Raw genomic sequence first — 26347 nt, 5'->3', positions numbered from 1 at the left:
TTTAATAGACTGAGCCACTCAGGTGCCCCAAAGATCTGAAGAATTTTTAAAATTTCAAGGCAACGGAATAGATTCACTAAAATGTGCTCCAAGATGATATCAAGGGATAATTGCACAATTGTGTAGCAGAGCTTCAGGTCTGTAAATGTCATTCAGTCACATTTGTTGAATTCAAATGAGAGTAAATAGCCCTCCTGAAAATGCAAAAGAAAAAAGATGCTTTCCCTCACTAGGGGCACTTACTCTGTCTTTTGGCATCATGACTTCATATGTACAATAAGCAGAAGATGGTATAAATCACCTGCAGATGAGCAGGGTCGATGCCCCTTGCTGCCTCTTCATGATCTTAGGCAAATCACTTAAATCCTTATAGGCTGAAGTTTCTTCGTGTGAAAAATAAGCAGGTTAGAAGAGATATTTTCTAATATCCCTTTCAGCTCTAAAAGTGTATGGTTCCAAGCGAATGCAAATTAACGTGGTGTGAACAAAATGCTTTGTTCACTTATCAACAATACTAAGAACATCCTAGGAGCTAAGCACTCTCTAATGGGGCTGTGGATGGAAAAAATAGGAACATTTGGTCTTGCTTTCAAGAGGTTCACAAACTAGCAATTATAGGGCACTATGCTCAGTGCGTCCTGCCCTTCCCCACCCCACCCCCAGACGAAATTGGTGGGGATCCAGAGGAGAGCAGGGCTAGTCCCCAGGTTGGGTGGGGCAGCCATCCAGGCTGTGGTGCTGATATCTGTGATAGGCTCCAAAACATAAACAAAAGATTGTCAGGTAGAGAAGAGGGGAGGATGCCTCCGGCAAAAGCGGCAGCACTGACAAGATGTACACACTGCACTGAAGGGTTAACTCAAACATGGACATGTCAATAGTGGAAAGTAAAGGAGACCAGAGGAATTATTTGATACTTGATTGTGAAGAGTCTTGAAAGTGCTGCTAAGATCTTTTGATTTTTATCCCCAAGGCTTTGGAGATGTGATCAGAATAGGATCAAGAATAGGAGATGTGATCAGATTGCTTCCAGAAAGTTCACACAGATGGCACTGTGGAGTCTGAACAGATGAAGAAGGGAAGGGAAAGAAAGCTCTTAGAAGACTATTTTGATGGTCCATGGGAACAACGGTGAGAGCCATTTGTGGGACTGTGACAGTGGGAATAGAGAGGAAGGGACATATCTGAGAGATGGCTCAGAGGCTGAATCAATAGAATCTATTCATTTACTCAACAACTTTTTATTCAGTGCCTGCTGTGTGTCGGTATGAACCTGTTCAGTATGAACCTGAAGAGAAGATAAGCACTTCAGGAATGCTGATGGGGGAATAGTCAGAGTGGAATGGAGTGAAGTAGTACTAGTTTAGGTGGGCTTCCTGGAAAAGGTGTGGTCTGATACACGTTTCCAAGGAAGGAAAAGAGACATGCATTTGTAGAAGGAGACAGGGGAATACTTTAAAGATTGGCCAAGGGTTACTGAGAAGGCAAGAATGAGGAGATAACCGGCAGGAATGCCTGATTAGCAAAGAGAATCTGTGAATGGAGGAAAAAGATGGGAAAAGATAGGAGGCATTTGAGTGAGAATGCTGAGCAGAAGAAACACCTAAATTTGATGTGCTAAGTAAGCCACACAGAACTGTGGGTTTTTAGGAGAGGAGTTATGTGGTATAATAGAAAGAGATTGAATCAATGCTTGCAGACCTGAGTTATGCCACTATTAGCGAGGTCAACATTCAAGTTAATGAAGGTCTCCAAAGCTCATATTTGTGCAGTTAGAATGGGAGAAAAAAGGTGTTTAGATGGAAACCAAGCTAAGAGACAATTATGGTAGTCAATTAAAAAATGCATGTAAAGTGCAAACCGTGAACTAGACATTATATAGACACTGGAGAACACCAGGAATGAGACATGACAGGCAAATGGACTGTCTCAACTGCTGGGGAACTGGAAGCAAGAGTACTGTTCAGGAAAAATTGGATACTTGCCTTTACTTCTGGCCCTCCCATCTCCCCTCACTTCTACTTCTGGGTGTGGCCTTGCTGATGCTGAGTCTGATTTAAGAACCAAAAGGTTGATGGGTACCCAGAAATATTTCCTATCAAAGGCATGAACTGTTTGCAAACATTCTTGAATAGTGATGCAAGCTCCAGGTATGAAGGGGTTAGGTTTGAGTAGCCTCAGGACACCCAGACCCTCGGGTGCTCTAGCACCATAGGAAGCTGCTAACAATGGCTTCCTCTGCTTCTGCTCTAGGTGACTGCCTCGCTCGTTCCAGCATTCTTTCGTATTTTCCCCCCTATCTTTTAATACCATTTATTGTATAATTATTTGTCTTTATAAAATATTTTCTCATTTTTAACATTTGTGTGAAGTACAACTCATGAAAGCATCAAGCCACTTAAGTCCTTGATAGTAAGTAGTTCGCTATTCTTATTCATTACCTTTTACATATCTTTTATGGTGAGTTACATAAAATTTCCTTAAAATTCTCATGACCAATAAATTATTTATTTGTTAATTTATTTACTTAAGATACAACGATAGCTACTGTATTTGGAAGGAATCTACATGATAGCAATACCACTTAGGAATAACACTAGTTATTTTAACAATACAATAATATAACCCTGACATACTTCTAAAGTCCCCACTCTTAATCTTATGATGGTAAACAAAATTGGCATTTGATTTTGACAACAACTGGTCTTGGCAGAGAAAATCTCTTGAGAATTTTTCACTATGATTTTAGTTGCCACAACTAAGTGAAAGAATGAGTCTCTAACTCTAGTAGGTATGCAATATTTAGACCACTACCTCCAGACTTTCGTTTCAGGGCTTTTAAGCTTCTAACATTCTTGACCAAATGTATCAGGCACATAACCTTACAGATTAAGGGGACGTGGTTTCTTACTGCCAACTTAAACCTAATTGAATCATTCATCAGTCTGTGCCTTCAGTGGATGCACAAATAGGAAAGCAGACAGATAAATAAATATATTGCATTATAACAAGTAGTCCTTATTTCTGCAGACTGGCAGGGTGGTGCTGGGAACCTGAAACAAAACAATTAGCTCTGTTGAGTTTGGCTGTTACCTTAATTTTAGAATCTTTTTCTTTCTGTTTCCTTCTAAAACTTTGTACTGACTCCTGACAAGTGGGGGCACCCTGGATGCCCAGGGGCTGGGTGGGGACTTGAGATAAGAGAAGTGTGATTCTTCCTGCCCCCTACAAAAGTAACCCTGGATTTTCCTGCCTAGAATTTCACTGCCTGACCTACCTGCTGTTTTCTCATTTTTCTCTGTCTTGGCCCTTCTTGGGTTGCTGGTCTGAGGGAAGCTGATTGAGGAAAATAACCTTTCTTTGTCTTCTGTAGATACTCATCCAGAAGTCAAGGGCCAAGCTAGAGGCTGGAAACCTGGGCTCTGTCATTAGTTAGACAGGAAAATTAAGACAAGTCATTTATTCTTTTGGGTGTAGTTGCTCGTCAGTTAAAAAGGAACTATCTAGCCTTCTTCCTCAAAAGACTAATGTGAAGATAAAATACTACTTGGGAAAGGCATTTTTGCAAAATAGAGAATCTTGAAATACAATATACTATTTAATTATCAATCTTTTCTATAGCTTTTTCGAGCCTCCAGTATCTACAAGGCATTTTTAGTTTCATCAGCTGTCTTAAAGCATTTTCCTTAAATTCTTTCAGTTTCAGTCACATTACTGGTAGGCAGCCATAATTCATGTTCTTGCTGAGGGACACCTAAAGTCAGCTCTTGCTCTTAACCAGGTATCTGAAGCCAGATTTATATTTCTTTAAAAAAAAAAAAAAAGGGAAACGAAAGCCTCAAAGAAAGGTTGTCTGGCAACCGGATAAAAGGATTTTCTTTCAGGCTTTCCAAAAAGACAGAATGGGAGTCTTGAAATATAAATTACTTTTTAATGGTGTCTTGAAAAGGTGTTATTCTCAACCATCTGCCTCTCTTACCCCCTTCCTGAATATGGCCTATACAAGCAATGAAACCATTGTGTATCTTTAAATTGAATAAAAGGAGAGATATTTTAGGAGATGGAAGGAACCTTAGAGATTTCTTGGTTTATCCGTCTATTTTCTAAAGGGGGGAAGTGGGATTTAAAACAGGTAAAAGATTTTCCCTTGATCTGTAGCTTTTCAGTGCTGAGACCAAACCAGGGTTCCTCACTCCCAGCCCCGGGTTCTCACCACTGGCCAGAGGTGAGATCTGAGCCCAAATAACTACACTTGAGGCAAAGAATGATAGTCTAAGTATAGAACTGAGTTTCAATGCCCTACCTGGTGGAAAGTGTAGCAGAGGAGTCAAAGATCCCAGGCCAGGGGATATCCCTGTGAAAAGGCATTTGTACTGAAGAACAAATATGATACTTCAGATGTTTACTTTGGAGGTAAAACATCTGCTGTGTTGATCTGAATTGTGCCTGTTTCACAGAGGAAAGGAAACTGGTTGGTGTCCTTTCTCCTAGCCCAGAATTTCTCCAGTTATTCTGATCTTTCTGCTCTGGTGTAGGCCCTCCCTCATGGTCTGCCCCAGTGGAAAGCCTGGTGGCCTTCCTGGAGTGTCAGGTTATAGATGAGAGTCCCAGGAGGAGGGAGAACATTTTTCTGATCAAATCCTATTACAGTGAACTCCCCATGACTGTCTAGCTCCCTTGGTGTTAACACAAATCAGCCTCACTTGGGTTATGTAGGTCAATGCCTGGGGCTTAGAAATAGTTGTTTCACATGATCTCACTGTGATGGAACATCCTTCTTACTCCATATTCTCATTTAAAAATGACTTTCTGCTGAGTACAGAAGTAGAGTCTACCTGGAGAACATGAGCCTGCCTCCACCTTTGCCTCTGCCTCTCTATCCCATGCCTGGGTGACACAGTGCATGGCTCCCTGTTCTTTGCAGTGTAAGACCCACCACATGATACCTTACGCTGTGTTCTCCTAGGGTCTCTTCTCCAGTGGAATTTGTGGTCAGTGGGTTTTTCCTTGGAGTCTTGAGGGTATCACCTCTGCAGTGGATTCTCAGGAGATTATTTAGTTAGTTACACAACTTCCAGGTAGGGTGGGGCAGTGATTCCCAGGCTGGGGGAATTGAAGTGTTAGGAAGTTCTATGTATGGGGGATTCTGGGCACACAGAACCATGGAGTCCTAAAGCTGGAAGAGGTGTTAGGACTCCTAGGGTCACTGGAGATGGGTTTGGATATGAGACACCTTGGAGTCTGGCTGCAGCACGGGACCAAGGGGGAGGCAAAGATATGGCAGAGGAGAACATATTTGTTCAAGGAGATCAAGCAATGTGAAACTTGGGAAGAAGGCAGGAGAAAAGAGAGCAGTTCTTTGTGGCCCTGAGAGGTGAAGTGACTTGGCTAAGGACATGAGTCTTTTCTGTGCCACTAAAACAGGCAGATCTGTTTTCCAGAGCAGCTAGTTTGAAGAGGTAAAGAGAACTAATCTTCCATAAATGAGTCGGAATGAAGCCAGCTGTTTGCAGCTGGAGTTGGGCTATGTGACTTCTGCCACCTGCTGCTGCCAATTTGTTCCCAGGTTGACCATCTGACCTTTTGTCCACAAAATGAACCAGTGAAACACTCTTTCTGCCAACAAAGCAAGGGAAAGTGTCATCTTCCTGCTGTTCCATCATGAGAGTAGCATATTTGGTGACTATTGGTATTTAAAAGTGCCAATTACTCATGTCATCTGCCCTCCGGATTTTGAACCAGTTGAGAAGTAGGCATAGGAGTCCACAGGGCTCAGTTGCACCTGCCTTATGCCAGTCCCGGGAGGACAGGGCTTGGATGTCAGGGCACCATGGACTTCATAGTCTTGTCTGAATTGAACATATGGCCCCATCACAGCCAGGGAAGCTAAATTACACAGGGGTAAAGGTAGACTTTAAGTCATTGTTCAGTCCTTGGACAGGCTGGATCCAAAAGAGGGCCAGCGAGAGCTAGTCATGTGCTCAGGACACTTTCCTGTATCAGTAGATGAGAGAGAAAGAAAATGGAGGAGACGGGGAGAGGGCACAAGTTCTTATTTCAAGATGTGCTGCAGATATAGGAGGAAAAAAAGAGCTCCTCCACAGCCACCCTGTCTTTCTCAGTGACATTTACTTTTCTCCACACCTTCTTCACTTGCTGTTGTCCCGGAGGTTGTCTTCTGCTTACATGGTGTGTCCCTTCAGCCCATACTGTGCTGAACAGGGTAAGTTTCTCAGCAAATCCATGTTCAGACCTTGATGTACATCTTGGTGAAATAGGAACCACCCAACTGAGCAAGTGTTTGTCCTGATTGGGTCTTCCCAGAGACAAGGATTTAGGCACCAGGAGTATATTTGGGAAGTGATGCCAGGAAACACCCATAGAGGAAGGGGGAAGGGAGGCAACCAGCAAAGGAGTGTTATAAGCACCCATGTGGGTGACTGGAGTTTATGCTCCTGGGGAACTCTACAGCCAGCACACAAAAGAGATCGAGAGCTCTTCCAGTCGGAGTGAGGGAGCTGGTATTTGTTTACCGCATTTCATCAGCCATCATTTGAGTCTGTTTTTCTCGCACTTCCAGCCTGTGGTGTACATGATATGCTATTTGTGCTTTTTGGAGTAAATCCAATCTATCAGTTAGGTGTGAGCCACTCACCAACTCCCTGTGGTGTGTCTCTGGGTTTTTTGTGGCTTTTGTCACAGAGGTTTTTCAAGCTCCCTCTCAGGTACAATGGCATGCTGCAGTCTCTGGCAGTCCCACCACGTGCTGTGCTGACAACCCCCCTCCCCAACCTCCACTCCACAAAGAGCAGTCAACCTCTGACATACACGAGAAAACAACAGTCTCCAACAAAGCTCCATAACCAACTCCCTAACTGGATGTCTTAATAGAAACTGTCAAGAGAGAATGGCAGGTTCAGAAGCTCCACATAATGCTTGCTGCTGCCAAGTTGCTAACCTCACTTTAGGTATTAACTAGTTGAGAGTGAATTGGCTTCTGACAAGTCTCTTCCTCTCTGAGTCTGGGATAAATCCTGCCTGCTTTCTAGCTGACCATTCAAAATGCTGGCATGGACACCTGGGCCACCCCTTGGGGCTCATGCCTAAAGTCCACCTCCTGAGGCCACTGTCTGGTTCTTCCTGGGATGAACAGGAAAGTGAATCATGAGAAAGGTCCTGGGAAGCCTGCATGCCAAAGGGAGCCATCACCTGAGTTTCCTGGCTTCTCTCCTCCTTCCTGCCCTAGGCATCTACGCTCTGCCTGGATGACCTGGGAGGGCCCTCTGGTTGGTCTTAGGTATCTCTTCTGGTGCAGTTCAGGACCCACCACATGGTAACTTCACCTGCTGCCTCCTAGGGCTGATTCTCTGACAGACTTGGTGGCCAGTGGGGTCTTTTCCAGAGACTTGAGGGTCTTGCTTCTGCAGGGGTGAGACAATGGGTTTTCAGGGGATTATCTGTAAATTCTGCGAAATTTAGAGACAAACTTGTGAGAAAACATTTTCTAAGTTGTAGGTCAAGCATCTTCAAGGACAGACATCTCCCTTAGTTCTCCTATTTCTTGATGCAAGTGAAATACTTTTGAGGGTTCACATTTCAATCAAGTGATTCAAGTGAGCAAAAGTAGAGCTTTATTTCTCTTTAACTGAACTTAACACTTGTTACGGTTTAAATTTTGTCCCCCTCCCCCCAGAAAGATATGTTGGAGTTCTAACTCCCAGTACCTAAGAATATGACCTTGTTTGGAGATGGAGTCTTTAGAGAGGTCATCAAGTTCAAGTGCCATTACTGGGAATGACTCTAATCCAATATGATAAGTGTCCTTACACCAAGCGGAAATTTGGACACAGACATACACACAGGGAGAACAACATGTGAAGAAAGAGGCAGAGGTCAAAGTGATGCTTCGATAAGCCATGGAAGGCCAAGATTGTCAGCAAACTACCAGAATCTAGGGTGAGGCATGGGATGGCTTTTCACTCGGCCCTCAGAAGAAGCAATCATGTTAAGACCTTGATCTCGGATTTCAAGTGTTAAGAATTTAAAGAATTGTCAGAGAGTAAATTTCTGCTGTTTTACCCATTCAGTTTGTAGTGCTCTGTTACAGCAGCCCTAGCAAACTAACATAACATTCAAATCTTTTTCAGTGATGGTGATAAACTTGATCTTGTCAATTCAAGCAAATTTGGGAACCTTCAGCTGAACACAGTCTCTTTGGAACAAAGACACGGGAAATTCAGATTGTTTTCTCCTTTCCTGCCCTTCTCTCTAGGTTGTGGCCTGAAGTAGAGATGTCTGTCTTCTCTGTAGTCTGCTGATATGTCTCTGTCTTTGTTGTGTTGACTTTAAATGTTCTGTGTCCATTGCTGACATGGTCGCTCCTCACATTCCGTCCAGTATCAGGTCATTGGATCCAACCAGTTTACTCAGCTTCAACATTCGCATCTTAACTGAGGGCTTAGCCAGTTCTGCCAGCTCATTTTCAGTCTCAACTACACCTGCCTGAACCACATGGGGGTGAGGTAGGTTCAGGCAGGGATGGAGGCACCTTTCAGATGTTGTCCTAAGCTTATCTCTGGGGCCATGGGCTACCAGAGCAGGGAGGTGGTGGTCCCAGGACACACTTCTGCCATCCCAGACCTACCCTAACCACTTTGCCTCTCATCTGGCTGCCCATGTGTCAAGGGACCTTCTGTGAGGCCAAGTTGTGTGAGCTCTGTAGCATTACTCAGCAACTAGAAACTAGAAACATTCGGGGGCACCTGAGTGGCTTAGTTGGTTAAGCGTCTGACTCTTGATTTTGGCTCAGGTCATGATCTCATGGTTCATGAGTTCAAGCCCTGCGTCAGGCTCTGCACTATGTGGATTCTCTCTCTCCCTCTCTCTCTCTGCCCCTCCCCTGCTTGTATTCTCTCTCTCTCAAACATTAAAAAAAAAAAGAAACTGGAAACATTCTGAAAGCCCATCAGTGGAAAGATTGAATAAGTGAAACAGTATCAAAATTAGGGAATACCGTGCAGATATTAAAAAGTGTGAGGGAGTGCTCTTTACCCTCACATGGAAAGATTTCCAAGACATTATATTCTAGAACAATAGATATGGCGTGATTCCATTTCTGTGGAAACAAAACTACTATGTGTTTATAGATGCAAATGCACAGAAAATCCTGGATAGATACATTATCTAAGTACTTACAGTATTACCAACAGGAAATGCATGGATTGGGAGAGGGAGTAGGTATGCAAAAGAAGATGTTCACTTTGCCTCAAAATCATTTTGTATAATGTAAAATATTAACAGGACTGTACTAATGAATTATGAAATTTTGACAAGTAAAAAGATAAACCAATGCCCCCACTCCCAGATATCATGAATCATACTGAGAATGGCCCGCCCACCCGGTTTCTTAGTGCCTCTACAGTAACCTGGTCACTCTCTTTTTTAAATGTGGAAAGGATTAGACATATTTTTTGGCTTTAACTGAATCCTCTCTTTTACTCAGATGTTGTTAGTGCGAAAGTTTAATGAATAAATAAAGGACCAGAAAATACAGCTCCCAATTGCCCCCTGGACTGCAGCCTCTGCCATCACAGAGGCCTTTGGCAATCCAAAAGGAATAAAGTTGAATCAAGTAACAAGGGGAAATCAATACCTTATTCATGTTAAACCTGCCCTAATGCCCCCTATTACGTGACTCACCACACAGAGAATCGATCCGTTTCTCTTCTGGTGGAACATGGGGGGCTCTAAAATTTTCATTTATATGTATTATTTTTTAAGAGGAGAACTTCACTTCATGAAGCAATCTCCTCTGTGTATAAAAATTGGTAGATTAATAGCAGAGTTTCAGGGCGCCTCATGTTTGACTCAGTTCCAGTCCTGCATGCTAAGTAAACACTCTTGGAGGAATAGCTCTTAGGTCAGGACAAAGATAATAATGGTCATTAATAACCATCACTCATTACATGCTTCTTCTTCTTCCCCTGAGCTCTTCTAACCTACTGTTTATAAATGCTCTTTAATGTGCCAAGTGCACTGGCCCTCCCAGAGGCAGACACACGCTTAGAGGAAGGGTAACAGCTGCTGTCATTACGAGCCCTGGCCTGTGCAGACAGTGTTCTCAGATCACTTCTCCCACCTCTGAGGCAGAGGGTTAATGGTCACTGTGCAAGACTGCTTGGGACAGAGAGTGGTGGAATCTAATTACTGGTGCTTGTGGATGGACCCATGTGTGTGTCTTTATGAACAGGATGAGCAGAAGTAATCTCCAAGTCTGCATGCTAACTACCTTCTGGAAGCTATTGTTATTTTTAAGGCCCTAAGGAAATTATTTCTTTATTGTGAGTCTAAAATGTCCTCTATTAACTGTCTCTGCTGCCCTTACCTGATTCTCATTGCTCTGAAATCTTCCTGATCCAGCTGCAACTAAATTACCTCCTCATTTTTTCCAAGAGAACTTAGATTATTTCTGTTTGTATAACCACTGTCCCCAGTGTGGATCCCTGTCCTCATTTGTTCCCTGCCTTCCCTCCCCAGCAGCCCTCTCCCCAACTGGGAGATTCCCCATGGGTACAAGTGCATAATTCTCTCTTTCCAAACAAGTTGGAACAGATTTTCTCTTTTCTGCTTTTTGAAGCTGTGACTGACACCTTAAAATGCAGATTCTTGCACCTTTCTTTTCTCATCTTTGAGTAGGTGACTGAGTCAGTAAAAGTCAGAAAGAACAAGTAGGGTTGATAGTGAACGTTATAATTATGGTTGGAACTTGAAACGGTATTTGCAAGCTATTGCTAATATGATTTTTCATTCTGATTGTGTATGTGTGTTCCAGTAATATAGATCTACATTTATTTTGCCAGTGGGTAAATTCTTCATTCCCTGGAACCCCTGGTGCTCTGTTAACATGCAGGTGAATATTCTTCACATATGCACATCCTCTTGTCATGAATCTTCCAGGTAGACATTTTTTCTATAAAGACAGGAGCTAAAATGTAAAAGCATGTCACCTGACACATGATTAGTGAATTATTCTTCTTAAACCAAATGAATGCCCAAACAAATCAGCTCTCTAAATTGAAGTGAGAGCTTCTCAAGCTGTGCTTAGGAATATTAATAAATGGAAGAGACAAGACGCCTCTGCCCACAGCTTGTCATTCCAGTGTCCCCCGAACCCTGCAGGCAGCAAAGACTGGAAATGTTGGAGAGCCTTTAGGAGGTTGAAGCCTGCCATCTAGTGGCTACTCAGTAGAATTACCCAACATTTGGTACAGTTCAAGAATGGGAACTGTTGAAGTTTACCAGAGGTATCACTGGCTTGCACTCATAAGTGCCATATGAATAGGTACCAAGAAATCTAAAGTTTGAAAATGACCACTAGGGCAACTTTGACATCTTACCTTTGGGAAGCAAGTGAGAAGGTAGACGTTGGAGGGGGAGATCTACTGTGCTGTCAGGTTCCCCCTCCTTTAGAATCTGTAATGCTGAAAAGTGGTACCATCTGGGATGCCAGTGACTGCAGCCACCTCTAATTCTAGACACTTGGGTAATTTCTTAAAGTGCCCTTCAGATGAGCAGGAAAATCTTCAGGCTTGTTAGCTATGTGTCATTTGCGGGCACACCTGGAAAGATCATAGCAGGTGGTGCAGTAGGGCACCCAATACTAAAGGCTGATCCATCCATTGGGTGCTTAACAAATGAAAAGTAACGATGCCTGCTGGCAGTTGGGGGATTTTCCTGCAACATGGACAAATGGGGATGAGAAAAATGAGACCATCTTCAAGCTGCTCCTTGTGGCTTTTGCTTTTTTAAGGTTAGAGAACATGGGTGGGGGGGAGTGTGGGACACAGTGCTGGTTGCTTTTTAAAAACTATTGGTTGGGTTTCAATGATTTTTCTACATCTTGCTCCTGCCTTTTACAGGTTGTTGGAATTGGAAAATGATAGGGAAGATTGTTGCTGTGGTAAATGAAATCTATCTGGAAGTCAGAGCAGGGAAAAAGACAGGGAAATTGGGGCTTACTGAGATCCCAAGGTCATGTAAGAAGTAGCAGCTGGGCAACTTATATGTGTTCAGACACAGCCACATAATTCTTTTCAGTGCTCCCGTCTGTGGTTGAAATGAAGGGAGGGATCAAATTTGCCAACAGATTGTCTTCCAAGGATGCTAGTGTGGTGGGACAACCTTTAAGGATGTGTAAGGTATACACACTTTATTTAAAGAGGTGCGAGGATAGATTAAATTGTTTTTTTTTCCTTCTTTTTCTTTTCTTTCTTTCTTTCTTTTTTTCTTTTTTTCTTTTTTTGTTTTTTTTTGTGCTATGTGATTCAGTCAAGTTGGGAACAGAAAATCACCTTGAAGTAAATGTTCCTCGCTCTACAAAGAACGCTTGAGTAGGCTCCCTTGGTTATATAAATGTCAGACGAGTAGGTCTCTGGTCTCAGGAGAAGGGAGTAACAAGACGTCCTGTGCTTTGTGTGGTTTAGAAAAGGTTGCTTCACATCTGTGGGAGGGACTAGTGGTGCAGAGAGGCAGTAAGGAGGGCTGGGGGTTGAATGCAACTGGGTAGTTAAGTAAGATGAAAATTAATTAAATGCCCCTTGGATTTAGTTGCTCACTCCCTGTTTTCAGAACACTTGTCTTACCTTGACTTTTGTGCCCAGACACTCCTGTTTCTTTCCTTGCTTCGTTGGCTATGTTTTCTTTCCCTCCTTTGCAAGGTCATGCCCCTCCACCATCTGTTGGCTTTCCTTAAGGGCTTGGTCCTGCGAAAGCATCATTTTCAAAAAGGTGAAATCCAGGACTCTCACACAAATGTAAGAGAACACATCAAAGCTTTTATGTAATGATTAATTAATAAAGAAACCACTAAGGTGTTAAAATCAGGTCAAAGGAGAATTTGAAGAACACATGCATATATATTCAGGAATGCTGAAATGAATCTGCTAATGGATTCAAGATGGTTAATATTCTATAGAACAATAAAATATAATGCTTGGGGTCATCCTTCTACAGAGTAAAAATCAATTGTATCTCTATTGGGACAAAATTCGTCACAGTGCTATGGACAACAATCATTTGCATTACTATCAGTTTTCTACAAATTAACTTCTACCCTTAAAAGGGTTGTAAAATAGCCTGCCAATAGGAAGGCAATCAAACATGCACAGCTCCACAAAATAAGATAATCCCTGGAGGGTCCACTAGACAATGTGTAGAGCCCAGTCACCTCTGTTGTCCATTACCAAGGTTTTGATAATTTTCCCTGACAGTCCTGAGCCTTCTAACCATTCTGTCGTCTCTCTGGGCCATCTCAACTAAGCCATAGCTTTAATTACTTCCAATAAACGTTCAAGTTTATACCTTTGGCTTAATTCCCTCAGCTCCAAACCTAACAATTTTTCTTAGTTGTTTTTGAAAGATAACTTATTCAAGAACACTTAGCTTGTTAGTAGAAGAGGTGAAATTTGAATTTGGGGCCATCCAATTTCAGAACTGCAGCTAAAGCCCACAACATTAACAGGAGGTGGTTTTGGAGATGCCCAGGTATAGGGGGCTAGAACCTGTATGGTAGACCCCTTCACTTCTTGTTGAATGGTGGCTGGTCTCTTCTGCAGAGGAAACTAGAGACAGGGGCCCCACTGTTTCTGGCTGAGCTGCAGAGAAGGGTCCATGCTCTGGGCTGTCCATGGTGAATGTTGCTGTTCCCTGATGATGAGGCAGGAAGAGGTGATACTACTTTTCTCCTGATGGGCTTTCAGATCCTGGGCGGTGCTGGTGTTTTGCCTGTGCGCTAGCTACCTCCTACTTTGTCCTTATGGGGAAAGAGGTCTTTAGTCTGAGCCTTGGGTAGCAGTAGAGTGAGTGGTTGGGTTTTACCATGGGATGCTTCCCAGGTCTTCTAGGATATCCCACATATTCTACCTCTGCCCCATTGGCCACAGCCTTCTTCCTTTATCTTCCTGCTCCTCCAGTATCCACGTGGCCCTCCAGGAAGAATTAAGTCCCAAGTCTCATGGGGCCTTGACTGATCTTATAAGGTTAACAGCCAATTTTGACCAATGCAGGTGCTTATTACATTATGGAAAACAAATTCGAGTAAAAAGAGAATACAAACTAGGGGGTTGAGGGACAGAACTGGGAGGAGCACTTTTTTTCTTCCATTTGTTCAAGTTACCAACCGGGTCACAGAAATGGGCTTGGTCATAGTCTCATGGAGAGACCTGTGTGGCGTGGAGCAGCCCTGAACCCACAAGCCCCAGCACAGGCCCCTTAGAAGGTTGTGTTGGGGTAAGGGCCCAGTTAATTCTGCTACAGATCTCCTGGCCTGCCCTGCTGTGTGCCCTCACTCCTTGCACTGGGGTGGCGCCCAGCTGGGGCTGGCTTTCAGGCCACAAGTTCACTCTCAGCTTGCTTTTCAGAGAACGTTCCTAGTCTTCTGAGATTGAAGCCTTTACTGCAGCCAGAGAATCCTACACACACTTCCTTTGAATTCCTGCCACTTTAAAAAGCAAAAAACATCTGCCCACAGCACGTCAGTTTGGAAATCTCTTTTCCCTTTCTTTTCAATCAGAACTGTCTGAAACCACTTTCTAGATTAGATGAAATTGCTATTTGGTGCATTACTTCAAACATGAATGCCTTAGAAACCACATTTAATTCTCTTGAATTAAAAAGACAGAGGGAGAGAGAGAGAGGGAGAGGGAGAATACTCTTTTTCTATGGTCTTTCTCTAGGAATGAGGGGATGCCCTCCTCTGCCAACTATTTCCTTCCCTTTTCAAGGTCACCTTCTTTTGATTGTATTTGCTGAAAAGGAGGTTTTTAAAAAACATTAGGCATAATTTGCATATCATATAATTCCTGCTTTTAAAGTTGTACAATTCAGTGGTTTTTCGTATTTCACAAAGTTGTGCAACCATCACTATAATTCCAAAACATCTTAATTCTTCTAAAAAAGAAATTTCATATTCATTAGCAGTCATTTCTCATCACCCACTGCCCCCAGCCCCTGGGAACCACCATTCCACTTTGTGTCCCTATGGGTTTGCCTGCTCTGGAAATTTCACATAGATGGAATCACACAATGTGTGGCCCTTTGTACCTGGCTTCTTTAACTCAGCATAAGGTTTTAAGGTTCATCCATATTGTAACATGTATCAGTACTTTCTTCCTTCTTATTGATGGATAATATTCCATTGTTTGGATACATCACATTTTGTTTATCCATTAGCTGATGGGTATTTGGGTTATTTCTACTTTTTGGATAAAATCAATAGTGCTGCTATGAACATTCATGAGCAATCATATTCGTGGACATATGATTCCAACTCTCTTGGACATATATGTAGGATAGAATTGTAAGATGATCATACCGTACCTTTGTGTTCAAACTTTTAAGGAACTGTTATAGTGTTCTCTAAAATGGCTGCACCATTTTAAATTCCCACTAGCCATATATGAAGGTTCCAGTTTCTCTACATCTGCCCTAGCACTCTCTACTGTTCATCTTTTTAATTATTACTATCCTAGTAGGTATGAATTGTACCATTGTCATTTCTATTTTTATTTCCCTAATGACCAATGTTGTTGGACATCTTTTCATGGTCTGGTTAGTCATTTGTGTATTTTTTTTTTGAAGAAATGTCAAAATTCTTTGACCATTTTTCAACTGCATTGGCTTTTCATTGCTGAGTTATAAGCATTTAAAAAAATTTATTCTTTATATAAATATATATAAAGAATATATATATTCTTTATATAAATATATATATATTCTTTATATAACTCCCTTATATACACGATTTGCAAAATTTTTCTCCCATTCTGGTGGTTTGTCTTTCACTTTCTTGATGCTGATCTTTGAAGCATGAAAGTTTTTAATTTTAATGAAATTTGATTTCTCTATTTTTCCTTTTCTTGCTTGCTGTTTTGGTGTTGTGTCTAAGAAACCATTGCCTTATCCCAAATCATAAATATGTATACCTATGTTTTCTTTCAAGAGTTTTGTAGTTTTGGGTATTACATTTGGGTCTTTGGTCCATTTTAAGTGAATTTTTGTGTATGGTGTAAGATAGGATCCAAATTCATTCTTTTGCATGTGTTAGTACCATTTGCATAATGATTATTCTTCCCTATTGAACCCTCTCCCCTATTGAAAATCAATTGACCATAGGTATATGAGTTTATTTCTGGTCTCTTGATTCTATTCTATTGTTCTATATGTCTATCCTTAAGTCAGCAGGCACACTGTCTTGATTACTGTAGCTTTGTAGTGAGTTTTGAAATTAGGAAGTACAAGTCTCTTCCAACTTTGTTATTTTTCAAAATTGCTTTGGCTATTGTGAGTCTCTGGAATTTCTTTCTTTCTTTCTTTCTTTCTTTCTTTCTTTCTTTCTTTCTTTCTTTCTTTCAAGGTTTATTCATTTTTCAGAGACAGAGTGTGAGCAGGGGAGGGGCAGAGAGAGAGGGAGACACAGAATCTGAAACAGGCTCCAGGCTCTGAGCTGTCAGCACAGAGCCCGACGCAGGGCTCAAACTCACAGAATGTGAGATCATGACCTGAGCTGAAGTCGGACTGAGCCACCCAGGCACCCCGAGTCTCTGGAATTTCTAAGTGAATTTAGGATCAGCTTGTCAATTTCTGTGAAAAAGGCAGAAGGACTTTTTTTTTAAGGGATTGCATTGAATCTGGATCAATTTGGGGCAAATTGTCATCTTAAGTAAATATATATATTTAATGTTTATTTTTGAGAGAGAGAGAGAGAGAGAAGGAGAGAGAGAGCGAGAACAAGCGAGGGAGGGGCAGAGAGAGAGGGAGACACAGAATCCAGAGCAGGCTCCAGGCTCTGAGGTGTCAGCACAGAACCCAACTCGATGTGGGGCTTGAACTCACGAACCATATGATCATGACCTGAGCCAAAGTCTGATGCTTAACTGACTGAACCATCCAGGCAACCCATCATCTTAGCAATATTTAAGTGCCCTTATCCAAGCACATAGGAAGTTTTTCCATTTAAGTCTTTAATTTTCTCCATAATGGTATGTTGGTTTCAGTATATAGGTCTTACACTTTTTTTGGTTAAACTTATTCCTAGGTATTTAATTTGTTTTGATGTTACTGAAAATGGAATCATTTCCTTAATTTCATCTTTGGATTGTTCATTGCTAGTGTATAGAAATACAATTGAGTTTTATGTATTGATCTTATGTCTCGCAAACTTGTTGAGATTTTTTTATTAGTTCAGATAGTTTTATTGTGGATTCCTTAGGATTTTCTATGTAGCATATAGAGCTATTTTCATAGCATCTGTGAATAGGGATAGGTTTACTTTTTCCTTTCCAGTTGTGATTGTGCTTTTTATTAGGTGGCTGTTTTTATGACCAATATTGCTCCCACAATGGCCCCTCCCCCACTTCACTGGTCCCATCTCCTCTGGAGTTGCCACCCTTCCCAGGATCACACAGCACAGCAACGAACTTTAAACTTGGTATCAGGCATTGTAGTCCTAAAGGCCACTGATTGTCTTCATACAGAGGATTTCTCCTGGCCAATTTTCTCTGACTATGTCCCCACCACATGGACATTTTTGGGGGCCTCCTTCTCTCTTTAGGTGTTTTTTATATTTACTTTTTATACTTCTTCCATTTTCATATATCCCAAGCTTCTTATCTTCTTTCTTTGGGGTGCCCTTAAAATTTTCTTCACTTAGGGGTGCCTGGGTGGCTCAGTTGGTTAAGCATCTGACTCTTGATATCCACTGAGGTCATGGTCTCTCAGTTTGTGAGATCAAGCCCCATGCCAGGCTCTGTGCTATTAGCTATTAGCACAGAGACCACTTGGGATTCTCCCTCCCTCTGTCTATCTCTTTCTTTCTCTCTCTCTCTCTCTCTCCCTCCCTCTCGCTGCCCTTCCCTGGCTTGAGGTCTCTCTTCTCTCAAAATAAATAATAAATAAATAAGCTTAAACATTTTTTTCTTCACTTGATTATGTAGAGCAGTTCAACTCTCTTTGTTGTCACAAACTCCTCTCCATCTATGCTCAGGGGCTTTTTACAATAACTGCAAAAATTTAAAAATAAACCCAAACCAAGTTCCAAATAAAAGTACCCTATTAAGATAGAGCAAAATATTTTTCCTAAAGTAAAGAATTGTCTCCCCTGAAGGGGAATTTGCCTCTCCCTGGTAGTCAGAAATAGCTGCCTTCAGTTTTGCTATAAGATGATAGTTTCTTCCCTCCCACTGCAGGGGAGTTAAAATCACCTTTTTTCTTTTTTTAAAGGCTCTAGTCTGATAAGATAATCATTATCTGAGAAATAGGGTGTCCCCAGATGGCTGGGAGTATGAATGTGCCAGCACCCACCTATCTCCCCACAAAGTGAAGCAGGTTGATTCTGGGGAGTGAGTATGTATCTGCACAGTGTAACTCAGATCCACTGCATGTTATGTGACAGGGAATTCAGGGATGTCCCATGTGCAAGCAGTGTCTTTTCTCAGGTCACAGAAAGGAAAGACAAAAGCTAGTATTGACAAATTGGTAAGAGTTTTGATTCTGGAGCCAAACTGCTTGGGTTCAAATCCCAGGTTTGCTAAATTGTTAAAAAATATTTATTTATTTTATTTTGAGAGAGAGAGAGAGAAAGTGCACATGTGCAAGCGGGGGAGGGGCAGAGAGAGAGGGAGAGAGAGAATCCCAAGAAGGCTCCACGCTGTCAACACAGAGCCCGACGTGGGGCTCAATCTCACTAACCATGAGATCATGACCTGAGCCCCAATCAAGAGTCTGATGCTCAACCAACTGACCCACCCAGGAGCCCTCCAGCTTTGCTACTAAATGTGTAAATTTGCTAATAAATGTGTGACCTTAGTCACGAAACTTTTGCTATGATCCTAACTTATGTCTATTCCTTTATTCATGCCTGAGTTTTTTTTCTTAATCTTTAAAATGATAGTAATAGCATCTTCCTCGTAGGATTATTGTGAAGATTAAATGAGTTAATATATGTAAAGCCCTTAACACAGTTCTTGGCATGTAAACTAAGAAAGTGTTAAAATAAACAACAATTCCAAGTGTAGTGTACGAGGGCTTTCCTGTATGAGGAAAGTGTACGAGGGCTTTCCTGCCAGACTGTGAGTTTCTAGGTAGGTCAAGGCTGTGTTTTATTTATGGAATCAGTGCCTTATTATCAGCATCAATGCCTGATGCATAGCAAGGACCTTCATCAAATGTCTACTACTTGCAGGAACGAATCATCTTTTTAGATCCACTTAGAGGGTGATTCCTTATCAGGCTACAGATCAAGAGGAGAAATTGTCATGCATCTTTGAGCAACAGTTCCTTGGGGGAACTGTTATCAAAATCACTGGGGAGTAGGTGGATGAAGTGTCACAGAGAGTTAAATTTTGGAAGTTGAAAAAGATGTTATCATTTAGAAGAATAATCCAGAAAAAAGAAAAGTGAAACATCAAGCAAGGTAAGAACAAAGATCACCATTTGTAAGGAAGGAGATTCTGTAACAGACAATGAAAAAACCCCAGTAGAACAGGGATTGGCAATTTTTCTGTAAAGTTTCGGATAGTAAATATTTTAGGTTTTGTGAGTCATGCAACCTCTGTTGCAACTATTCAACTCTGATGTCGAGTGAAAGGGACTGAGACAATATGTAAACAAACGGGCATGGTTATGTTTCAGTAAAACTTCATTTACAAAAACAGAAGGTGGGCTGGATTCGCCTGCCATTGTAGTTTGATGACCTCTGCACCAGAACAATGTATGGAATGAATAAAGGGATGTCAGTGGGACTCTGACATCTGGAGAAGCACTTGGACAGAATCCTTTTTGGGAGAAGGCAGTGGCTTCCACAATATCTTGAAGAATCCTGCTATATGTAGCTCCAGGGAGCACTTAATGCAACTACTGCAGTCTCAAATGTGGCAAATACAGAAAAGAGTGGACAAAAAGACACGCGACAGTAGAACTTATTTTTCTCGTAACTTTTTTGATAAAAAAGATTGACACTTGAACTGAGTTGAAGCTCAATTATTTATATTAAAAGTTAGGACAGATAATCCAAAATTGAGACTCCTTAAATGATTTCTATTTATCTGCAGAATGGATTTTTGTACCTGTTTATGATACAGGCTTATTATGTGGGAATTGACAGAATTGCAAGCACAATAACGTAACCAAACCCTGAAAACATAGTCTCTAGACTATCACTTGACCCTCCTGGCCTCCTTCTCTGTGCTGCAGAGATGTTTAAACATCTCCTCAGGCAAGATGAGACTTTCCAAGATGAAAAATCTTCCCTTGTGGCCTAGAAATGCAACCTGTCCTGAACCACATGCCCACTCAAGAGCACATGGCCTATAAACCAAACTGAAAAGCACCTTCTTGTTCCTGAACAAGGTTTTCTTTCTCCTTGACTCATATTTTCCTTTGGGAAATAATGGAGAAAAAGGGAATAGACCATTTTACTGAGGCAAGTTCTTCCTTACCACACCATTCCATGGAATGAACAGCCCTATGGCACTTTGAAGGAAGTGACTGAGAATGTTTGGTTTTACCTCTTACAGTCAGTTCTGGTATGTTAATTTCCTAACCTTTGGAGCCTTCAATATGGCAGCAGAGTTTGCTGAGTCAGAGAAGAAATATATCTTCAGCCTGTTGTATAATTATCTCAGGAATTATAAAGGCAGTAAATGAATGATTGCCTTTTTTATTAATACATTAAAGCAGAGATGCATAATTGACACTTTAATGATCTAGTGGCAGCAAATTAGATAATAATGTGATTACAAAATGACAATTACTTTTGGCAATTAACTGGTATCACCTTTCAGTAGCCCTTTTCAATATATTGTTGGGGACCCTCATTACCAATGAGAAACGGGATCATTCTAAGGCTGAATGGGAGCTATGGGGAAGAGTTAAGTTAATTACTTAACAAAACAAGTGGCTGATCTTTATATTCTTGATCAATGAGTCTTTGGGGTTTAATAATGGCAGTAACATACTATACCTTTTTCCCTGAATGATGCCCAAACGATGTATAAACTTTTTGTAATGTAATTACTACCCATAAATCACTTCATTTCTGAAATATGGTGGCTTCTGAGAGGTTTAGATTGCTTTTTCACAGTCTCATTAGTTTAAAAAGGAAAGAGAAGAAAAATCTTGCCTCTACCAGAAAGGCAGGTAAGGATGGAAAGTGACTTCATTACACATTACATGATAACGGGCTGAGCAAGAAACAATGTCACCATACATACACCAAATATTTATAAAGCACTTCTACATACACAATTAAATTTAATCCTCACAGCTCTGTGTTATGGTAGCAGTAGGTTCCTATGAATTGTTTTAGAAAATGTCTCAAAACATAAATCTAGTGGTTCATATCAACCAGGTGAAATTTATGTAGCCTTTATATATTTGATGGGGGCATTTGACTCATTTTTAATAGAATAAGAAATGTTAATACGCAATATACCAAAAAATATTCTTAGAATGTTTTGATTAAATAGCTGTAATTATTGACAGATAAACTTATGTTGAAATTGGTAATTGCAACATTACCTTATCTGTTGCTAACGTGAAGCTATATATTTTGTCTGTATTGAATTTCACTATATGCCTCCTGTTCTCTCCCGAAACTGAATAATGAGATTAAGCATCTCTCGGTAATAAGAGCAGACACTGTATTGACTGATTTCTAACTGCTCAGCTCTATCTTTGATTTTTTTTGTGTGTACAACCTAGTGTCTCTAAACAGTTCTTTCTGAATTTTAATATCTAGCGCCAGAAATTGTAATATAAGGCAACTGAGAACACTGGCAGAGTGAGAGCTGAAATTGAGGCCACCCTGCAAGATCCTCGAATCTTTATTTGAAAAGGCCATTCTGCAGGGCTAGAGAGATGGTTAAGAAACAACTACTAGGTACAAACCTGGGGACACCTATATCTGGAATTCCATTTCCAAATACTTAGAGTCAATGCATAAAATCAGTCCTTTGCGTTTTCAAGTTCTTGGTTGCAGGATGAATGACTCCAGGGACATATGCAGCACTCATTCATTTATTCATTTGCACATTCTACAATTATTTATTAAATATCTATGATGTTCCAGGCACTGTGCTAGCTACTGGGTATATAGAAGTGAACAGAGTGGCTGTGGTCTTTGCCTTCATGAGGAATATAGCAGAGGGAAGAAGAGAGTCTCATATCCTTCTGCTTATAAGCAAACTTGAATCCGGATGGAGCTGGTTGGTTTCTTTCTGTCTTTCTTCTCTTTCTTTCTGTGTCTTCCCTTCCCCTTCCTTTTTCTCCCATTTCCTTCCTCTCCTCCCTTCCTTACTATCTCTCACCCATGGGATTCCAAAAATTATTCTCAATGTAATACAAATTTGGTGTCAGTTTATTAGAGAATGTTAATTTGGTGACATGAGATAACAAAGTCCTGGAGACCAATTATGTTTCTATCTAGTTCACATTCATTTTTCGATGGGTTTTAGGTTTCCTTGCAATATTAAACATCCCCGGGAAGAATGTTAGTATTTAAGAAAATTTTTTTTGCTAGTTCCCATTCTCCTTTTCTTCATCTATTTTTAACAAAGGAGGAATAGAAAAAAAAAAAGTCCAATGTCTATTCCACTAAATACCATTTATTGAACTCCTACTGTGTGCCACGTACTTTCTGTAGATAATCTTTAATTTCTCACAGGAAACTTTTGAGGGGGCATTGTTATCCTCTTTCTATAATTGGATAAATAGAAGCTTTGTGATGTTTGGTGACTTGCCTAGGGTCACACAACTTGTATGTGAAAGAGTTGGAGTTTGAACTCACCACCAGCAAAGCCCTTGTTGCCCTTACCAGTAGCCCTTAAATGATCTTGGGTCCACAGCTTGATAATTACTTAGACTCTTTAATTACTTAGACTCTTTCTTTAAGTAAGGGTTTAGACAGTGGGTGTTTCTCCTCCCCTTTGTGAGTTAACTACCTTTTGGTATCAGATTATCAGCTGGTGATTTTGATTTCAGTTTAATCCCAGAAAGAACTGGTTGTAATCATGGCACAAAGTCTGGCCATGTGTTTCAACTATGAATAAAAATGAAAATCTTATTTCTTCTCTTTCTGGGATATTAAGGGAGTTGATCCCATCATTAAAGTTTATTAGCAATGTAGGGCTTCTACAGATTCTATTTTCGCATAGCATAGCAACCACTTTTTGCAGGTAGAACAAATGAAATACAAAGGCATAACCAAATTAATCTTGCATCACTCTGGAGTTAGAGATGAGTTGCAACACTAATAAAGATTGTTTTGCTGGGGTTACCACCTTAAGGTGGTAATATTTTTAACAAAAAGATTGCGTTGGTTGTGCTGCTGCCTTTTGAAATTTTACCATCATTTAGCATTTCTAGAAGGTGGTCAAAGGGCATTTGTAAATAAATATTACTGGCTGGGCAATTTGTTTTATTTTAGGAACATTATTTGCTTACCACGAAAATGAAGGTTTTTAACTTGACTTTGAAGTCTGCTCAGCCAGAAAACTATTTGTAGCTGAATAAAAACCTTTAACTCTTAATATGTTGCCTTTAGTTGCTTTTATGCCTGTTTGCAATAACTTCCCATAAGATCCATGTGTAGCAAACCTTAGTGACAGGAGATAAGAGTTTTTAGGAGCTAGAATTAATTGCATGGGTCTAAGAGAAACACAGTGCTCATTTGCTTCAAGGTTTGTCTAAAAGCTCAAGGTTATATGCCTGAAACTGCTTATAGTCACACCTACTAACAATGGTGGCTCAAAATGTGCATGCTGGAAGGAATCTAAACAGCTGTATACACTTTTAATATATTTGGAATATATGAAGTATTCATTCATTTGTTATCTCAACAATGATTTGTTGAATGTTTATTATTACTAGACATCAGGACAGATAAAGATGAAACAGAAGACAACAAAATAGTCATGATTCTTGCCTTTGTGGAGTATACAGTATAGTGAAGAAGACAGGAGTTTAAAAAGTAAAAGTATAAGATAATGTAGATTTCTGATAGGAATTCTGAAGGAAAAGTATAGAGTTCTGAGAAAGGGAAGGATAGGGCAGTGAGAAAGTGTGCAGAGGTATCATTTAAGTTAAATCCTATAGATCGAGTAAGAGTTGGCCATTGCGAAGGGGGAAAAAGAAACTTGCACATACAGAAGCAGTGCTGGGGAGAGGACTAGCTTGGCAGATTCAAAGAACTGAAAGAGGCCACTATGATGTAGTGGGCAAAGAGAAAATAGCATTAGAATTTGGGACTTTTTCCCCCCCAAGGACATTGGGGAGTTGTTAAACAGGCAGTGATATTATATGATTAATATCTTAAGATTATCACTTTGTCTGCTAAGTGGTTTTGGATAATGCTTTGGAGGGGGTAAGCATAGAAATTGGGAGATCTATTGTAAGTCTATGGTAGTAATGCAGGTGAGAGATGGCGGTAGCCCAGAGTAGTAATGAAAGAGATGGAAGACAGTGGATGAACTCTGGAAATATTTGGAAGTAGAATCAAAACATTGCAAATGGATTGAGTGTGAGGCTGGTTGGAGACAGAGAGACTGAACTCTAAATAATAACTTTCAGGTATTCAGCTTTAGCAAATGGGTGGATAAAGGTGTCATTTTACTGAGGTGGGGAAGACCAGGAGAAGAGCAGATTTGGAGCAGATAATTAAGAATTTCAGTTTTATTTTAGGTGTTTTGTAAACACCCTTTATCAAACGAAGGATGTTACTTTCTATTTTCAGTGTGCTACAAGATTTTTTTAATGTATTTTGCATTTTATGAATTGCTTTTTCTGCATCTACTGAGATGATCATAGAATTCATCTCCTTTATTTTATTAATGAAGCAGATTGCATTGAATGATTTTTTTTACTGTTAAGCCAATTGCATTTTTGAAATAACTTTGGTTTGATTGTGCTGTATAATTTTTTTTTTCACACTGCTAGGTTGTATTTCCTAGAATTTGTTTAGAATTTAAAAAGATCAATGTCATAAGAGAGATGGGCCTCTAATGTTCCTTTCTTGTAATGTCCTTGTAATTCCAGTTTTTATATCAGGATTATGCTGGTCTTAAACAATGAGTTAAAGAGATCTTTCCTTTTGTCTCCTGTGGAAGAACATATGGGAAAATTGGCATTAGTTTTTCTTGAAATATTTTGTAGAATTCACAGTGAAGCCATTTAGGCCTATAATTTTCTGTGTTGGAAAGTTTTTAAGCATGAATTAATTTAAAAATTAAATTTGGTTTTGCTGAATTATATGCACGTTTTATGGATTATGTCTAATTCATTTAAATTTTCAAATTTATTGGCATGTAGTTTTTAAAAAAATAATATTTTTTATTATCTGTTCAATGTTTGTGGAATGTATAGTGATATCCCTTTCCTTTTTTCATTTCTGACATTGGTTATTTGTGCCTTTTTGGGGAGAGTTTATCACTATATTAATCTTTTAAACAAAACTACTATTTTCTTTGATTATCCTTTTATCATATATGTTTTCTTTTTCATTAATGTAAGCTCCTATCTTTATTATTTCCTTCCTTCTTGTTTCTTTGGGATGAACTTTCTATTCTTTTTCTAACTTCTTAAAGGGGATACTTAGTGCATTGATTTTCAGCTTCCTTCTTTTCTGCTTTTTTAAAGATCTTAATTTTAAGTAATCTCTGCATCCAACATGGGGCTTGAACTCACAACCCTGAGATCAAGAGTTGCGTGCTCTACCAACTGAGCCAGCCAGGTCCCCTAGCCTCTTTCTTTTCTGCTATATTCTTTTAAGGCTATAGATTTCATATAATGATGGTTTAAATATGTATTTTTTAAATTATTGGGTTAATATTGGTTATATAATTTCCTTTGTGATTTTGTTCTTTGGACCATAGGTATTTAGCAGTTTACTTCTTAGTTTTCTTGATATGGATTTTCCAATTATTCAGCTTAATCCCATTAAAAGTGAAGAACATACTCCGATGTGATTTTGATTTTTTGAAATATGTTCAGATTTGCCACAGGGCTCTGAATATGGCAGTTTTGGTAAATGTGCTGTGTGTTCTTGGAAAGAATATATATTCTGTAGTCACTAGGTGTATTGTTCTATATATATGTCCACCAGGAAACGTTTATTATATTTGTGTTGTTTAGATCATCTGTATCCTTACTGATTTTTTAAATGTCTATTTATTTATTTTGAGAGAGAGAGAGAGCACATTTGCACACAAGCAGGAGAGGGACAGAGAGAGAAAGAGAAAGAGAGAATCCCAAGCAGGTTCTATACTCAACACGGAGCCCCATGAGCGGCTGGATCTCA

The 26347-nt window shown here is 40.2% G+C and overlaps 1 long non-coding RNA gene across 1 annotated transcript in view; it reads left to right on the top strand.

Annotated features, from left to right (window-relative positions):
• LOC123386115 overlaps positions 1-6790 on the top strand; it is a 28520-nt gene extending 21730 nt beyond the window's left edge. Inside the window, exon 5 of the long non-coding RNA XR_006599700.1 lies at positions 974-6790. This is a non-coding gene — a long non-coding RNA (uncharacterized LOC123386115). The remainder of the gene's footprint in view (positions 1-973) is intronic.
• The last annotated feature ends 19557 nt before the right edge of the window (positions 6791-26347 follow it).

Source organism: Felis catus, chromosome B3, assembly GCF_018350175.1.
Source record: "Felis catus isolate Fca126 chromosome B3, F.catus_Fca126_mat1.0, whole genome shotgun sequence".
NCBI lineage: Eukaryota > Metazoa > Chordata > Mammalia > Carnivora > Felidae > Felis > Felis catus.
The sequence above is the reverse complement of the archived record's forward strand: the minus strand, read 5'-3'. Positions and strand labels throughout refer to the sequence as shown.